The sequence below is a fragment of the Pelophylax lessonae genome (assembly GCF_965119305.1).
Source record: "Pelophylax lessonae genome assembly, chromosome: 1".
NCBI lineage: Eukaryota > Metazoa > Chordata > Amphibia > Anura > Ranidae > Pelophylax > Pelophylax lessonae.
In genome coordinates this window covers 165,030,592-165,048,890 of record NC_138768.1, presented here as the reverse complement: position 1 = coordinate 165,048,890, position 18,299 = coordinate 165,030,592, and the positions used below count along the sequence as shown (strand labels likewise).

Sequence of the window (18,299 nt, the reverse complement as noted above, 5' to 3'; positions counted from 1 at the left end):
TTCTCCTGAGTTTGGGGATACAACACGTTTGAGACTTTTTGGGAGCCTAGATGCATACAGGTGCCGAAAAACAATCACCGCCTTCAGGATTTCAGAGGGTGTAAATTTCCCATTTCACTTCCTCACTACCTATCACAGTTTCTGAGGCCCTGTAATGCCAAGAGAGCCCAACAACCCCCCCCCCCCCCCAAATGACCCCTGTTTGGAAAGTAGACCACCAAAGCTATTTTCTGGGAGGTATGTTGAGTCCATGGAATAGTTTATGTTTTGCCACAAGTTTCTGGAATGTTACCAAACTTTTTGACAATTTAAAAATGGCGCTTTTTATATCCGCCAAAAGAGAAGTGATATAATGCTCGTAGCTTCTAGTATCTTGGGCCATAGAGATGATTGGAGCTGTTCTGGTCTCTGATCAGCTCTATGGTCAGCTGGCTGAACCACTGGCTGCATTCTTGGGTTACCCGGTGGGACAGGAGAGCCATGGAAGATGGTAGGGGGGTTGAGTCCCCTCTCACTGCTTGTAAAAGGAGTCTAGCGGCTAATTAGCCACAAGATTGCTTTTACATGAAAGCCGACCCATGGCTGAAAAAAAAGATACCAAGATGACCAATACGTTGCTGGTCCTCATTGGGCATATATTGTAATGTTCTTTTTTTTTTCATGCAGCCTGTGGGCTAACTGAAAAAACAAAAAAAAATTTAAAAGAACCTAACAGATTCCTCCATTCATATCGATCGATGTGGGTGAAAAAATCTCTGCCAGAAAGTGTGTGGTATACCCATCATCCCAGCATCCACCCACTTCTAATGATGGGCATACGTGCAATGTTCTTTTTTTTTTTTTATGTTAAGACCATGGGCTGAACGAAAAAAAAGAACATAATGAATTCCTCCATTCACATTGATCAATGTGGATAAAGAAATCTCTGCCAAGAAAAGTGTAAAAAAATATATGGCAAATCACAGGGGAGATCTGCCCACTAAGTCCACCCCATCCCCTATGCTTTGCCATATATGCTCTTTTTTTTTAACTGTGGTGGTGAAATCACCTCCTACAGCGCTACAATCATTGATTTACGTATATACTGAAAGCAAACGCTGTTGCTGTTAGGATAAACAGATCAGTGCTGTAGCTGATGGGTGTACCTGCAAAAGCAAACAATGGTTAACAATAAAAAACAGTAACAATAAGACAATACAATATAATAGTATACAGTACAGTAAAACAGTAGAATGGCGGTATCTGCAAAACAAACTATGGTTAAAAATGAACAGTAACAAAAAACATTACAGTATAGCAGTATATTATAAAATCCAGTAAAATGGCACTAGTACTGACACTCTGCTGCATACGAGAACCATGCGATTGTTGCACCTCAGCAACCTGGTAACAGGGTCAGTTACGCCTGACTTTAGCAGGGACCACTACTCTGTCATCAGAGCTATCTAACAGGGTGCCGCTGCTCTCTACAGGTTCGAATACGGAGCCTGATTCTGACAGTGAGGCTCCCCCTCGCTCTTATCTGTCATGCTCAGCATCATGTAATCCTCTTTACTAGTGTACCTTTGTTTGGACATTTTGGCCAATAAATGTATAGGTACCTAGTAAGACTCATAGATAAAAAAGCACCTGGCTGTCAGGGACTGTTTGAACCGCTACAAGAAAATTTAATTGCTAGCGCCTCAGGCCTGACTTTGCTAATGCTGCAGTTTTGTGTGCTGTGTATCGGAAGTGACAGTAATCTACTGATACTGCACTTCTTAGGGGCTTGGGGGACTGGCTAAATGCAGGTGCTGGCAGGTGTCGGGGCTGATCCTGCTAACACTGCATTTTGGGAACACTATACTAAACTATTGGGGATGCTAGTATAGTTTTGATCAAAGATATTGATCTGTTTGGACACTATACTAGTAATAGAGGTGTTTAGTGTGTGTGTGTCTGTGTTACTGACAATCAAAGGGTTAAAAATGTGTTACTGAATATGTGGCGGGCAATCCGACTCTATCCTGGATTGGCGCTAACTGACACTAAAATTAACTGGAATCGCCCATGACACTAATACAGGGATCAGAAAAAAGATCTGTACACTGTACTAAAGACACTGTGACAGGGCAGTGAATGGGTTAACTGGGGGTGATCAGGGTGTTAAAATTTTATTAGGGAATATATGTCAGGTACCCTAAACTTATCTGGGCCTGATGGTAACTGCAGCTAACTGCTGCTGACACTAATTGACATCACCAGTGACACTAATACAGTGATCAGTAAAAATCTGTACACTGTACTTAGTGACACTGTGACAGGGAGTGAAATGGTTACCTGGGGGGGGGGGGGGCAATCAAGGGGTTAAAGGTGCCTAACCATGTGTACTGGTGTCAGTGTAGTGCTTTTATTCACTGTCTGATGTGATCCCCCCTCACACTGGAACCGAAAAGGGCTCCAGGAGAGGCGATCGTGTCATTTCCTGTGTTTACATTACACAGGCACAGGACGTTTTGGGACTCATCAAAACCGATCAGCAGGTCCAGGTGATAAATAATTGGCTTGGACCTGTAGATTGATTGGTTCTGAAACAAATCCGATTCCCCTAACCGCGGGCATGAGTGGTGTACAGGTACGTCGATTGGCGCAGCTGTGCCACCTTGCTGCAATAAATCTGCCATAAGTCTTACCATTTAAAATCAGAAAATCTTTAAATCTATGATCTTCATTACATATAGCACCCTAATACTTAAAGTATATCTAAATCTAAAACTAGCTGTGGATGGAGTAGGAAAGGGCTACAGCCCTGTCATGTTTTTATTGCTGTCTGTTTTTCTATTGGGAAGATTCATGCTGTCTAAGGCTGGCCATACACTATACAATTTTCTTGTTCAACTTTCCTTTAGATTTACCAAAACCATATAATATAAGTTCAAACCTGAACACTTTCAATTTGTATGCAATCAGGCAGGCCCTTGCACTACATAGTTGAAGGTAAATCTGAAGGAAATTGAATAAGAAAATTGCATGGTGTATGGCCAGCCTAAGTGTACTGGTGACCATTGCCACCAAGACTGGAGGTGAAAGAAAATACAAATTGTAAGTTGTCCCTGGAACAAGAATCAAGGGGAAATCTAAGAGGGGATTCCCTTTCTTTTGAGGAGATTTAGTCTTATTTTATTTTTGTGTGTATTGGGATGAATGAAAATAATTCTCCCTAATGGGAAGCAGATGGCAAAAAAGGGGTTTTAACTATTCCTATTCTATCCGAAAAATCTGCTCTCAATCCTTGAACTACTGAACTGGTTTAATTTCAATAAAATGCATGTCAGCTCCTATCATTTCCCTCGTCCCTTAATCTAAATATTACTGTATGCTAAAGTTTTGTCCATCTTTGTCTTAACTTAAACAGAGGGTACATTTTTAATATACTTTGTCCAGTCTTTAATGCGGATTTATGCTGCCAGGTAATATGGTTAGAACAACAGAAACTATATTCTCTATAGGCACAAAAAGGCTGAGAAGAAATGATTTGTTTACACCACAATCTAATTTTGAGAAGGAAGAACGCACAGGTCACCTTTTAGCAACAATTGCATAGGGGAAGTAGGTAACAGGGCTACTACTTCTAAGTATTTTGTATCTGCATTTTGGTATTTATACACACATTTCTATAGTAGTAAGATATGCTATGAAATATCTAATCTAGAACAATTTCTGAAATCTTTGCTCTACCAACTTTATCGGGGGTGGATTGCTCCCTATTTGATTCTCCTATTACCTTGGAGGAGCTGCAGACACCAGTCACCAGTATTCCTAATAACAATGCTCCAGAAACCAATGGATTGCCTATTGAAATATATAAAACTTATGGGGAAACTCTGTTACCTGAGCTTTTGGCTGTGTTCAATAAAGCATTTGAAATTGGATCATTAAGGCATTCTATGAACAAAGCTGTGATAGTTGTATTGCTAAAAACCATATTGCCAGAATCATATTGCTCAATTTCGCTACTTACGGCTGAAGTGAAAGTTTTAGTTAAAATACTAGTCAATCGATTGTCTACTCTTATTGGAAATTGATTTACCCATATCTATTAAATTTTATACCGAATAGATCATTGGCTTCCAATATTCTAATGTTTGTTTCCTAATTTGCAGACTTCGACTTTTAATTCAGGCAACAGAGCAACCCTTTCCTTGGATGCAGCCAAAGCTTTAGTATAGAACAGAATGCATAGTAAAGTATACTGGTATAATATACTATATGTATAGTATAGAATGATAGTATAAAATTGAATTTTCTTTGACAGGATTTACGAGAATTTGGTTTTGGCAACCATTTTATAAATTGGGTTAAGTTCTTATATGCATCCCCTACAGCCCATATACAGGTAATGGTAGGCTTTCTCTCTTTTTAGAGGTAGGGGCGCCTGCTGTCTCCCCTGCTGTATGCATTAGCCTTCGAGCCGTTGGCTGCAGCTGTTCAATAGTCCTCACAAATAGTGGGCTTTCAGAGATCTTTGGGGAAATTACCCAGATGAAACTCTCCTTTTTTTGGGTGATAACACACAATCCCTTAGTGCAGTAATGTCCCTAATTACTACCTACGGGAGATTCTCTGGGTTTTCCGTTATTTGGGACAAGTCTGTGATGATGGTTCTAGATCCCATTAGAGAGCCCCTCCCAGTAGCACCTTCTCAAATTAAGTTGGTAACATCTTTAAAATATTTGGGAGTGGGGGTTGTCCCTTAATGTGGCAGAATACCTAAATCTGAATATCCTTCCTTTATTGTGTAAATGCAAGTTAGCGTTGATTGATGTAAATTATCATTGTCAGTGGTGGTGAGGGTCAACTTGTTAAAAATGTTGTGGATGTCCTAGCTTTTTTATATGTTACCCAATTCCCCAGTGTGGATACCCCAACACATATTTAGACAGATGGATACAATATTTCAATGGAAACATGGGAATGCCAGTATCCAGTTAAGTGCTTTGCAGCTTCCTAAGGATGGTGGCGGTGGGCTGGTGGTTCCCAATGCCAAATTATATTTCTTGGCATTTCAGATGCAGACGACAGGGTGAGCAGATATTGACCATCATGATCCAATCTATTAAGTTCTTTTTCTCTCCTCTTTGTCTAAGGATCCCCTTGTTTCCTTGTTGGAGGCAGGTTATTTTTGGGCGGTTCCTCTCCAACTTTCCTGTTAATTCATAAAGTGTGGGAAGCTGTGCGTACTACTATTGGTCATACAGGCTACACACAGTATATGCCTATCTGAAATAATACTAATCTTCCAGAAGTAAATAAATGTACTGCTTATTAGTATTGGAAACAATCGGATTTTGTCTATCTTCATCAATTGTGTAATGGAAGTACTATACTATCTTTTGACCTATTGTAGAGCAGTACTACTTGTTGAATAGAGTATTTTTTTTACAGTATTTACAACTTTACCACACACTACAGTCTCAGACTCGGTTGGATCCCATATATTTTATTTGTTCAAACTATCTCTCTATGGTGGTGACACCATATGATTTTAAAAATTATTTAATTGGGGATTTCTATGAAGCTTTATTGTGGGCAGTTAGTTCTAAAATCTCTATTAAATGTAGACAGATATGGAATCAAAATATAAGTGAACTTGATGAGGATCAGTGGACAGTATCGTTAGAGTTCCTTTCAGAAGTTTCGCTTTTCTCCTCTCAAAAGCTGAGGCATCTTTTTATACTCCATAGGGTCTATTATACCCCTCAAAAATTGTTTTCCTGGGGTCGTCAACCTTCACCTAATTGCTCTCACTGTAGTGTGCATAGGGGCACGTTAATTTATATGTTATGGTACAGTCCTAAATTAATATGGGAGATAAAAAAGATACAATTCAAATTTTATCAGAACTTTGTCCAATTCAAATGACTTCTGACCCTAAAATGTGCCCTGTTGGGCATATTCCTAGAAGACTTTCCCTTTTTTCCCAGAAAATTGTATTTACCCATTTGTTATTTCTTGCTGATAAGTTGATTTCTCAACGTTGGCTATCTCCTAATCTGTCAACTTGCGTCCAATGGTGCGGGGCGGTGAATGCTGTGTTAGAAAGAGAGCGCTTTCTTTTAAGCATAGGGACTGTTTGGATACATTTAATAAGATTTTGTCCTCTTGGCTTGGCTTGCTCTGTAAGGGGTCTACGGTTGGGAACTCTACTAGAGAAGGGAAAGGGGAAGGGGGAACATGATCTGAGGTATAACTAAATAACTGAACCTCCATCCCTGGTATACATAGAAACAAAGAGCAAGGTTTGTGGGACTTTAAATGAGGACAGTTATTAGTAAATATTAAAGGTAATATGCAATCTCAAAAAGAATAATTTATTACATAATACATAACGTACATTGTAAATGAATAAAATATTCCACATATAAAAACTGAACATGAGGTATTGGAATTCATAAAATACAATACATATATAGTGGTCCATCAATAGCCACATAATTCATCAAAACACTGTATAAATAAATAATTAGACACCATGTAACTCAGTCTTCAAATGTTAGGGTTTTCTTCGTATTATTTAGAGGCTCTACGCGTTTCGTGGTTCAATGTCCACTCATCAGGAGCTAGTTTGAAAATCTGGGTCTGTTAATATAAATTAACAGTGAGATATAGCATATATATATGGGCATAATATATATCCATTGCTCCAAAGTAAATAAAGATAAAAGCCACTTACTGAGGTAGCCAGAAACAAAAATAAAAAAGTTCCAACCAACAGGGAGGTCAGCTGGACCCAGCGATGTCTAACCCGGGGCTGAGGCGGATAAAATGGCCGAGGTCGGTGCGTGGGGAGGAGGAGATGCAGGGAATACATGGAATTATCCCAAAGGGAGAGAGGACGGTATATCCCAGAATTCGGTGGTGATGGAGAAAGATTCATGACCAGATCGATCTAGGAAAATAACGATAATTGTTGATGTATATATATTCTCATAATTGCCCATGTATTCATCATATTTCATGTTATCATGGTAATAATATAAAGATTAGATATGCTCAAATAAGAGATAAATGAGGAATATATATCATAATGAATATGATCAAGTATACCCAAACAGGGGCATCAGAAAGATCTGCTAGAATACCAAAGAAACCACAGTGTGTGAAGATGGAAAAAAGGTGAGACCAAAATAGCAAGGTGTCACTGGGATAGTAAGAAGTAGGAATGTGAGAGCGAAGATACCCTTAATGTGACTAATGAATAGAGGGTGCTGTATAAAAGGGGAATAAGCACCCTATAAGTCGTGAGAAGAAAAAGAGAGAACGAGAGTGAGATATATTGCACCAGCCATAGGTTAGTAAATAGTGAATAAACCAAGGAATAACGTGAGAAAGTGTCATCAAATAAATTACCTAGAACTTGGTGCAATGGAGAGAAGAGAAAATTTGTGCAAGTGAATGCAGATAAAACGTTACCCACAGAGGACAATTAGCGTCCTAACTCGTCCCAGCTCCTCAACTCAAACCCCTTCCGACAATGGCAAAGATAACCGCCAACGCCATGTGGGGACGCCGTTATATGGTCGGGAGGTATGACCTCATATCCGGCGCATAGCGTCGGGGACCTTTGCCATTGTCGGAAGGGGTTTGAGTTGAGGAGCTGGGACGAGTTAGGACGCTAATTGTCCTCTGTGGGTAACGTTTTATCTGCATTCACTTGCACAAATTTTCTCTTCTCTCCATTGCACCAAGTTCTAGGTACTGTAATTTATTTGATGACACTTTCTCACGTTATTCCTTGGTTTATTCACTATTTACTAACCTATGGCTGGTGCAATATATCTCACTCTCGTTCTCTCTTTTTCTTCTCACGACTTATAGGGTGCTTATTCCCCTTTTATACAGCACCCTCTATTCATTAGTCACATTAAGGGTATCTTCGCTCTCACATTCCTACTTCTTACTATCCCAGTGACACCTTGCTATTTTGGTCTCACCTTTTTTCCATCTTCACACACTGTGGTTTCTTTGGTATTCTAGCAGATCTTTCTGATGCCCCTGTTTGGGTATACTTGATCATATTCATTATGATATATATTCCTCATTTATCTCTTATTTGAGCATATCTAATCTTTATATTATTACCATGAAATATGATGAATACATGGGCAATTATGAGAATATATATACATCAACAATTATCGTTATTTTCCTAGATCGATCTGGTCATGAATCTTTCTCCATCACCACCGAATTCTAAGATATATACCGTCCTCTCTCCCTTTGGGATAATTCCATGTATTCCCTGCATCTCCTCCTCCCCACGCACCGACCTCGGCCATTTTATCCGCCTCAGCCCCGGGTTAGACATCGCTGGGTCCAGCTGACCTCCCTGTTGGTTGGAACTTTTTTATTTTTGTTTCTGGCTACCTCAGTAAGTGGCTTTTATCTTTATTTACTTTGGAGCAATGGATATATATTATGCCCATATATATATATGCTATATCTCACTGTTAATTTATATTAACAGACCCAGATTTTCAAACTAGCTCCTGATGAGTGGACATTGAACCACGAAACGCGTAGAGCCTCTAAATAATACGAAGAAAACCCTAACATTTGAAGACTGAGTTACATGGTGTCTAATTATTTATTTATACAGTGTTTTGATGAATTATGTGGCTATTGATGGACCACTATATATGTATTGTATTTTATGAATTCCAATACCTCATGTTCAGTTTTTATATGTGGAATATTTTATTCATTTACAATGTACGTTATGTATTATGTAATAAATTATTCTTTTTGAGATTGCATATTACCTTTAATATTTACTAATAACTGTCCTCATTTAAAGTCCCACAAACCTTGCTCTTTGGTTGGGAACTCTAATTGAATTACTGATTGTGATGTAATTTCAATATTCTTTTGTGATGGTTGCTACATGTCGGAACAAGTTTCCTTTATTTTCTATATTTTTTTTGTTTTGTGTGGCTATTTATTTAAGGTTTGTTTGTAAAATGTATTAAAAAGCATATGACATATCCGATAATCTTTCCCACATTGCATTGATTCAGTATTTGTTAAGTGTGTACATGTTCAGTGACAGTTGATAAATAATCCATGTTACTATACTAGAGAAGAGAAGAGGAATTGTGGTCACGCGCTTTACATACTACAGAGAAAAAAGGTGGAACCCATTCTAAAAGACTTTTTAACATACGACTCCATCATTCCATTGGAGCTGCTTTTGACTACGGGGAATGTGACCTCCTCCCATGACATAGTGATAGGAACAATGAGAGAGGAAAAAAAATTCTCAGTGACATCAGTGCCATGTAAGCCCCCTATATTAAATGTTTGTTAGTAACAAAAAATTTGCAGCCAGTCAAAAATCAGCTCCTGATAAGTTGCCTATTTTTGACCACTTGCTTTAAGTTTTCTCAGCTCATTGTCCTTTCCCTTCCTGTATTATTTAAATAAGATTGTGATTAGATAAAAAAATAAATAAATTAATAAAGAATTGGCTTCATTCAAAGTATAAGTAGGCATATTGCTGAATTGTATGCATATAGTCTGCTTAATGCCTGAGTGATTAACTACATCCTGCTATTGGACTAAAGTTGTAAAGGTTGATGTACTAAAGCTGCAGAGAATGTTAATTTTTCAAAGTCAATGTTCACTTGGCTTATTGAATAAGGTAAAGCTATGTTTACATTGAATACCCAATAATGTGCAAACTAAAAGTACTTGGCATATTCACTTTGCAAAGTGAAAATCCTCCTTTATCATTTTAACCTCACACATTCTATATTTGAACAGTCAGTATGCAGTTCCTAAAAAACAGTGGTGTGGGAGTTAATATTGTTGTTGATCCTGGATAGATTATATAGGAGATACATATTTTCTTTGGTTATTATCCTATTATCCTTTAAAAGATCTTTATAACATGACAGCCAATGCACACGTCAATATATTTAAAATAAAAGACACTTTAGAAATGGAGGTTTGATCAAAAAGTTTATACTATAGGTAACAGAGTTGTATAAAGTACTCGAAACCCATACTTGAGTAAAAGTACAAGTGCTCAATCAAAAAGTGACTTGAGTAGAAGTGGAAGGGCTCTATCAAAAAGTGACTTGAGTAGAAGTACTAAAGAATTCAACATTTTTGTACTTAAGTATTGCAAGTATTTTTTTTTTATTTTTTTAATTTTGCTACTCAATTACTGAAAGTAAAAGTACAAGTACTGTGTTATGTAGTTATTAAAGAAAGAAGTCAAAAGTTTGAACATCATATTGTTTTTTATTATTTCAAATGATTAATCTAAAGGACAATCACAATTCCTTTGGCTGTAACTTTTTGTAAACAAAAACAGATAAAGTATGTCCCTCCCTTCCCCCTGATTGGTGCGCAAAATCATATATAAACCAATGTGATATACAACAATATATTCCAATAATGAAATAAAGGAAGAGTGTATGAAATCAAAGTCAATGAAAAGTCCAAAATATTGTGAATCTTCAAATATATATCAATGTGGTGACAAAACAAGATGAATATATTTTTAACGGTGCAGGAATCAAACAGGTGCTATTCCAAATAATAGGTGCAGACTTCCACCACAATTTTTTAAACTTCATAAAACCTGCCATCTACTGTTCTGGCAGTGGTAATTTTTATAATTGTAACGAGTAACTATGCAGCACAAAAAAAAATATCGGAGTAGAAGTATTGAAATCATCGAAAAAATGTAGTGAAGTAAAGGTGGAAGTAGGAGAAAAAAATTCTACTCCAGGAAAGTACAGATACCGCCTTTCGGTACTTAAGTACAGTAGTGAAGTAGTTCTACTTAGTTACTATACATCTCTGATAGGTAAGGAGGTGGAAACTTCATATTATTGGCTTTTGTAATTAATATGTCAAGGTCTTGCCTTAATAGGAATATTAAGTAAAAAAAACATCCTTTACTTCGGTGTTTTGGATAGAATCACAATATTGAAGGTGTCTGAGCAGAAAATTGTAGCTACCACTCTTCCTCATTCTGTCGTACTCATGCACAGACTTCTGCAATATGTTTTTTAGTATGAAGTCAATTTTTTACAGCTTCATAGAACCTTGCTTTAAGTTACAATGTCTAATGGAATACAGCTGCAGCAGGGTGCGCTTACAATTTTTATGTTTAAATGATATGGTTTTACTGATTATGTGCCATAGATTGATTTAAGAAATGTAATCTAGCCTTAGGAGCCCTTTCACAAAAGAATTTCTTTATGTAATAGATTTCATATTGGATTTTCAACCTCAAATGCTTCACTTGTGGTCTCTACTTTATCACTCCAGTCTCCATTGTAAATTTTTTGGTTGTGGCTTCTCAGTGAGCAATATAAATAATCCTGTTTGGCATTTGTGCTTTATATTAAGGAGAGAATGAGCTAGGTGTTTTATTTTGCTAGCACCTAATGTTCATAAATCATTGGTGTCACTGATAAGAGTCTTCTACTCTATCTGAGGCACTGGGTTATAAAGTATGTCATAGGCCAGCTCAGCAAGTTCTAGAGTTCATGGAGATCTTCCATCCACAAAAGAGACCTGCATTTCAACATGTCAACCACAACATCCTGCGTTGCTTTTTTAGTTGTTGTTGAATGTATGCTTTTACTATAACATTTGACAGATGCCGCCTTCCAGTTTTACACATTAGCATGGTCATTTTTTTTTTCTATTTCTGATTTTAAGTAATGTTTTGACATTTTATAGCAGTTAGGATACTGTATGTAAGCCTTCAGATGCAGACAGTCCCATTATTGAACATGAATATGTACAGGAAATCCTGGCGCTGTGGTGCCGGTGACCAGAATACAGGGATGGAGCAGTAAGGACGGACAAAGCCCAAAGAAATCCACCATTAGTCCGTGTCCGGGCTGCAGCCTACCCAAACCCAGATCCCAACTGAGAAGAAATATAGCAACAAAATCGGGTATATTGGCGCTCCCGGACAAGATGACACAAGGACAAAGTGGATGCTGCTCAGGATCTTGAAGCATTAAAACATATATATTTATTAAAATGGGTTAAAATATGCTCCTTGACAGAAAAAAAGCCGGTAGTGTGCCCAGGGTGCAACAGATAGCAGTCGGATGATAAAGCAGTCAAAAGATACCTCAGAACAAGGGGGACCCAGGAGCGGGAGGACAACGACTATCCACCTGTGGAGCCTGGATGGTGTGGCACTTGGGAGTGGGACGTCAGCCTCGATCACCCAGGGGAGCCTCACTGCTGGTATGCTTCCGAACTGAGTGATGTCCAAGATGTTGAGAGGAGGGGGGGGAGTGGAATACTCAACCCCCACAGACAGCTCCGGTACCAGATGGTACACAACCGAGGCGGCGGCGGCCGCTGCTCCTCGGACCCGACTGCAGTGGCGCCGGATGATGACGTCACCGGGCGCCTGTCAGGGACGTGCTCACCGAGGGCTGCTAAACAGATGTAACTCTATGGCTGCCGGACTGGTGCAGAGGCAGGCACACCAGCGGCTGTACTGTCAACTGGCAGAGCTAATACAGGTGGCCACGGATGGAGGGGGATGACATGTTTCAGGCCAAGCCCTTCTTCAGATCTCCTGTGGCTCTTGGGCAGGGGGCAAATTTAATGAGCATACAGAGGAAGAGGCGTTGCTCCCCACTCTCTGGCTCCACCTTGCGCAAAACGATGTGAAAAAAACACACAAAACACACACATAATTTAATGGTGACAAATGCAAAAACAAAAGCCAAAAATGTAAATGAACATTACAGATATGGAAAAATAATAAATTAATAAATAAATGATGAAAAAAAAAAAAAAAGGGGGAAATGAAAAGTAAAAAAAAAAATTTAAAAATATGTATATAAAAAAATAAAAAATAAAAAAGAATAATAATAAAAAAAATGTAAAACAATTAAAAAATGTATGAAAATGTTATATAGAATGTAAATAACTAAAGAATAAAAAAAAAGAAGGGCTTGGCCCGAAACATGTCATCCCCCTCCATCCGTGGCCACCTGTATTAGCTCTGCCAGTTGACAGTACAGCCGCTGGTGTGCCTGCCTCTGCACCAGTCCGGCAGCCGTAGAGTTACATCTGTTTAGCAGCCCTCGGTGAGCACGTCCCTGACAGGCGCCGGTGACGTCATCATCCGGCGCCACTGCAGTCGGGTCCGAGGAGCAGCGGCCGCCGCCGCCTCGGTTGTGTACCATCCGGTACCGGAGCTGTCTGTGGGGGTTGAGTATTCCACTCCCCCCCCTCCTCTCAACATCTTGGACATCACTCAGTTCGGAAGCATACCAGCAGTGAGGCTCCCCTGGGTGATCGAGGCTGACATCCCACTCCCAAGTGCCACACCATCCAGGCTCCACAGGTGGATAGTCGTTGTCCTCCCGCTCCTGGGTCCCCCTTGTTCTGAGGTATCTTTTGACTGCTTTATCATCTGACTGCTGTCTGTTGCACCCTGGGCACACTACCGGCTTTTTTCTGTCAAGGAGCATATTTTAACCCATTTTAATAAATATATATGTTTTAATGCTTCAAGATCCTGAGCAGCATCCACTTTGTCCTTGTGTCATCTTGTCTGGGAGCGCCAATATACCCGATTTTGTTGCCATTATTGAACATCCCTGGCTATATTTTAGCTTTTACAACTGGGAATCCATTTTTTTTTTAATAGTTGCATGATATTTAGAATCTTGCTACGTACAGATTAGCAGAACTACTATGCATAGGTTCCTTGAGTTTTTTTTTTGATGCATTTCTTTTCATTGGGGCTGTTAAAGTGACATGTGCGTTTGGCTATTTTATTTACTTCGGATAGAGGGAGAGGGGTTAGAATCTCTTTTAGGGTTTTACTGCTATCTGGAACTTGCTTTCTGTCCTGATGAAGATGAGAAATTGGAAAAAATCTTCAACAGTAAAAAAAGTAGTAAAAATTAGACGGGTTTTAAATGTATTAATGAATGCTCTAAAGGATTTAGGTTAGGTTCACATTAGTGCAGTGCCATTTTTAACTGATTTTCAAGGCAATTATGTAGTGCAGCTGCAGTGCAAATTGGCGCGTTTTTGATAAGTTTTTCAATGGGTGTTTTACTAATATGACTCATCCCTGCTGTCATCCAGCAGGGATGAGCTATTGGTTGTTAAGGAGCCAGCACCCACCAGTGTCCTAACAACCATGAGTGATGGTGATGTCTCCAGGTGACCTCACTTCTTTGGTTACTTAGCAGTGGGGAAAATGGCTCTGTCTTTTGGTGAGCGTCAAGTGATGGGAGCAGTCGTTTTTGGTAGGCGGCAGTTTTTTTTTGTGCAGGTTATGGCTGGCATTCATTACATAGTTACATAGTTACATAGTTAGTGAGGTTGAAAAAGACATCAGTCCATCCAGTTCAACCTATGATGTGTGTGTGTGTGTTTGCTGTTAACCGTACATTGTATACCCCTGTATGTTGTGGTCTTTAAGGTGCCCATCTAATAGTTTTTTGAAACTATCAATACTACCTGCTGATACGACTGTTTGCGGAAGAGAATTCCACATCCTTACTGCTCTTACAGTGAAGAACCCCCTACGCCTTTCCTCTAGTTTTAGTGAGTGGCCACGTGTCTTATTGTATTCCCTTTCTCTGAATAGTTTGTTCCTTATGCTAGGGTCGCCAGTACAGTATTTGTACATTGATATCATATCCCCCCTCAATCGTCTCTTCTCCAGAGAGAATAAGTTCAGTGCTTGTAGTCTTTCCTCATAGCTGATGTCCTCCATTCCCCTAATTATTTTTGTTGCCCTTCACTGGACTCTCTCCAGTTCCAGCACATCCTTCCTGAGGACCGGTGACCAGAACTGGACAAAATACTCCAGATGTGGCCAGACCAGAGTCTTGTAGAGAGGGAGAATAATCTCTTTTAATCTTTTTATTTACATCCCAGTATTCTGTTGGCTTTACTTGCAGCGGCTTGGCATTACATGCCACTGCCAAGCCTGTTGTCTACCAGTACCCCCAGGTCCTTTTCCATCCTAGACTCACCCAGAGGTTCCCCCCCTAGTGAGTAGCTTGCTTTCTGGTTTCTGGCACCCAAGTGCATTACTTTACATTTTTCAACATTAAACCTCATCTGCCATGTATGCGAAAAATAGGGGGGAAAAAATGGACATTAAAGGCATCGTAATAAAAAATAACACTTTATTGTTATTAGGTATAAAACCACAAAACTGTACGTCGACCGACCAAAGGGGGCGGAGACCATTAATCAGAAGATACAAGTGGTCCGGTATATGGAAGAACCTCGCCACTTAGGACATACAATACAACATGAAAGTACAAAATTACAGTGAGGTATCAATAAACAAAAATGAGGACGCTATACGCTGCAGACAACCAGCACCAAAGGTGCAGGCAACGCAGAGCGTCCTACAAGGTAAAAATGCAACTTCCACAAGGAAATAAACTGTTATATCCAATTGCTCTACATGTTTCGCCTGGTGTTCAGACTTCTTCCGGAGCTGTTTGGAATACAGATTCTGTGTAACAGGATACATAAAAATTAATACAATAACATAACATCAAGTAAAGTGGTATTGACATCACAAGTTGAGTATGTCCAGCTAGTTAACATGTGTACACCAAATCAAACACACTGACAAACAATTGCCAGAGTGTTCACACAAATTATAATCTATACTGGTCCAGCTGGCATAGAGGGAGGGAGAGGGGGAGGGAGAAGATGTAACCCTCCACTCCAGTCATGGCCAGGCTGGATGGACCACAGGTCACTATACCGGGGGTCTCAGGAATAAAGGGGTCACTGTGGGGAACAAAGGAGAGAATAGCAAAACAGGGGAAAAAACATCAGAAAAGCCAGTTAACAATACCTACCCATAAGGAGATGTTGCTGGGGCCAACCAGAGGGCACCAGGAGGATAACACACCGTAAAGAATAATTAGTAATCACGAGGGGTGACCTGCTGAGGCAACTAAAGGAGCACGCACTGCTTATGGCCGGTTAGGAGAATAGTAGGAAAATCACAATGGGATGCATGCCTGTAGTAAAGGATAAAGTATAGATAAAGACATAGATCTGCCATGTAGTTGCCCACCCCATTATTTTGTTTAGGTCCGCTTGTAAGGTTTCCACATCCTGTATAGAAGATATTTGCATGCTTAGTTTAGTATCATCCGCAAATACTGAGATTGTACTAGATACAGGATTGGCCCCAGGACAGAACCCTGGGGGACCCCACTTTCCACACCAACCCAATCTGAGTACTCCTCATTAATCACCACCCTTTGCACTCTTCCCCTGGAGCCAGTTCTCTATCCAGGTACTCACCTTATGGTCCATACCTACCTTCCTTAGTTTGAACAGTAAGCATTTGTGGGGAACGGTGTCAAAGGCTTTTGCAAAGACCAGATACACCACATCCACAGGCTTACCTTTATCTAGGTGGCAGCTCACTTCATCATAGAAGGTTAATAGATTGGTTTGGCAAGAACAATTTTTCATGAATCCATGCTGATTACTACTAATCATACCATTTTCATTACTAAAGTCTTGTATGTGGTCCCTTAACATCCCCTCCAAAATCTTGCAGACTACCGATGTTAGGCTGACCGGCCTATAGTTACCCGGGATATATTTCTACCCTTTTTTAAATATTGGTACCACGTTGGCTCTTTTCCAATCAGCTGGCACCATACCCGTCTGTAAACTAAAGATCAAGAATAATGGTCTGGCAATCACCTGGCTAAGCTCTTTAAGAATCCTCGGGTGCAAGCCATCCGGTCCCGGTGATTTATTTATGTTAAGTTTCTCTAGTTTAGTTCTAAGTCTATCTTTTGTTAGCCATGGTGGTACTTCCTGAGGTGTGTTGTTTAGTTTGGCCTTACAAGCAGGGTTAGTGTAGCCCCCCAATTCTTTTGTGAAGACTGAAGAGAAAAAATTATTTAACATTACCACCTTTTCCCTGTCCTCTGTGGCCAAATCTCCTTTGTCGTCTTTTATGGGGCCAATGTGTTCTGGCCTCGCTTTCTTACTGTTTATATACTTAAAGAATTTCTTGGGGTTCTTTTTACTCTCTTCCGCTATATGTCTCTCGTGTTCTATTTTAGAGGCCTTGATTTCGTCTTTACATTTCTTATTGCACACTTTGTAATGCTTGAATACTGCCAATGACCCCTCAGCCTTGTATTTTTTGAAAGCCTTTTCTTTAGCATTAATATGCATTTTTATGTTGGAGTTTAGCCACCCAGGGTTTAGTTTTGCTCTTTTAAATTTATTTCCCTTTCGAACGCACTGGCCAATCCCTTTGTTAAGTATGCTCTTGAAGCACTCCCATTTTTCCTCCGTGTTCTAGCAGAGAGCGCAGTTTTGGGAAATTGGCTATTTTGAAATTCAGTGTTTATTGTGATTGATGATAGGTTTACATGGGGGGGCATTTTTTTGTGTGCTTTTATTTACTTTTAAGAATGTTTTGGTGAATGTAGGGGTTCTACCCCATACTCATTCTGTGGGCCCCTTGATAAAGGGAGCAGATAAACTACCCCTCTCCCCGCACCCCGACAACCATTGACCCAAGTTTTCGGGGAAGAGACCCTTGTGCTCATCAACATGAGGACAATGTGTTTTAATGGGGGGGTGCCCTGGCAAATTTCTCACCCCCATGTTGAGGACATGTGGCCTGGTATGGTTTGGGGGGGGGTGCTGGCATGTCTCCCCTCCCCTTTCTTGGCCTACCTGGCCTCATGCTTAGATAAGGACCTGGTATTTATTTTCAGGGGGCACACATTTTGTTTTTTTGTGTGGGGTCCTCCTAAAATCCATGCCAGACCCAAAGGGCCCCCTTCTAGACACATTCTGCTGTCACTAGGGACAGGGATGACTCATTGTTATAATGCCAATGGTTGCAGCTCCTAAGCAACCAATGACTAATCCCTGCTGCTCACAGCACAGATGAGCCACTGGTAGTTAAGATGCTGGAGGGTGCCGGTCCCTAAAGACCAGCACAAAGCTTACACAGAATCACACCAAAAAAGGCATGTAGATGTGACTTTAAAGGATTTTGAAATCTATAGACCATATAATCACACAGCATCACACCAAAGTAACACAGGAGCCTTAGCCAAAGTTGCATCACAGTTGTGCTGCATTTATTTGAACGGGCAACAGTGTGACCTAAGTCGCATATAAAGTTGCATCAGTATAAGCCAGGCCTTATGAAAAAGCTCACTTCTAGCCATTATCTTCTCATTTTTGTGATAAATAACATAAAGAAGACAGTCCAAACTGCATCTCTGCTC

General features: G+C 39.9%; 1 protein-coding gene across 1 annotated transcript in view; it reads left to right on the top strand.

The window, feature by feature from the left end:
* Nucleotides 1-18,299, top strand: part of LIX1 (limb and CNS expressed 1) — a 247,888-nt gene that overhangs the window by 33,605 nt on the left and 195,984 nt on the right. The window lies entirely within an intron of this gene.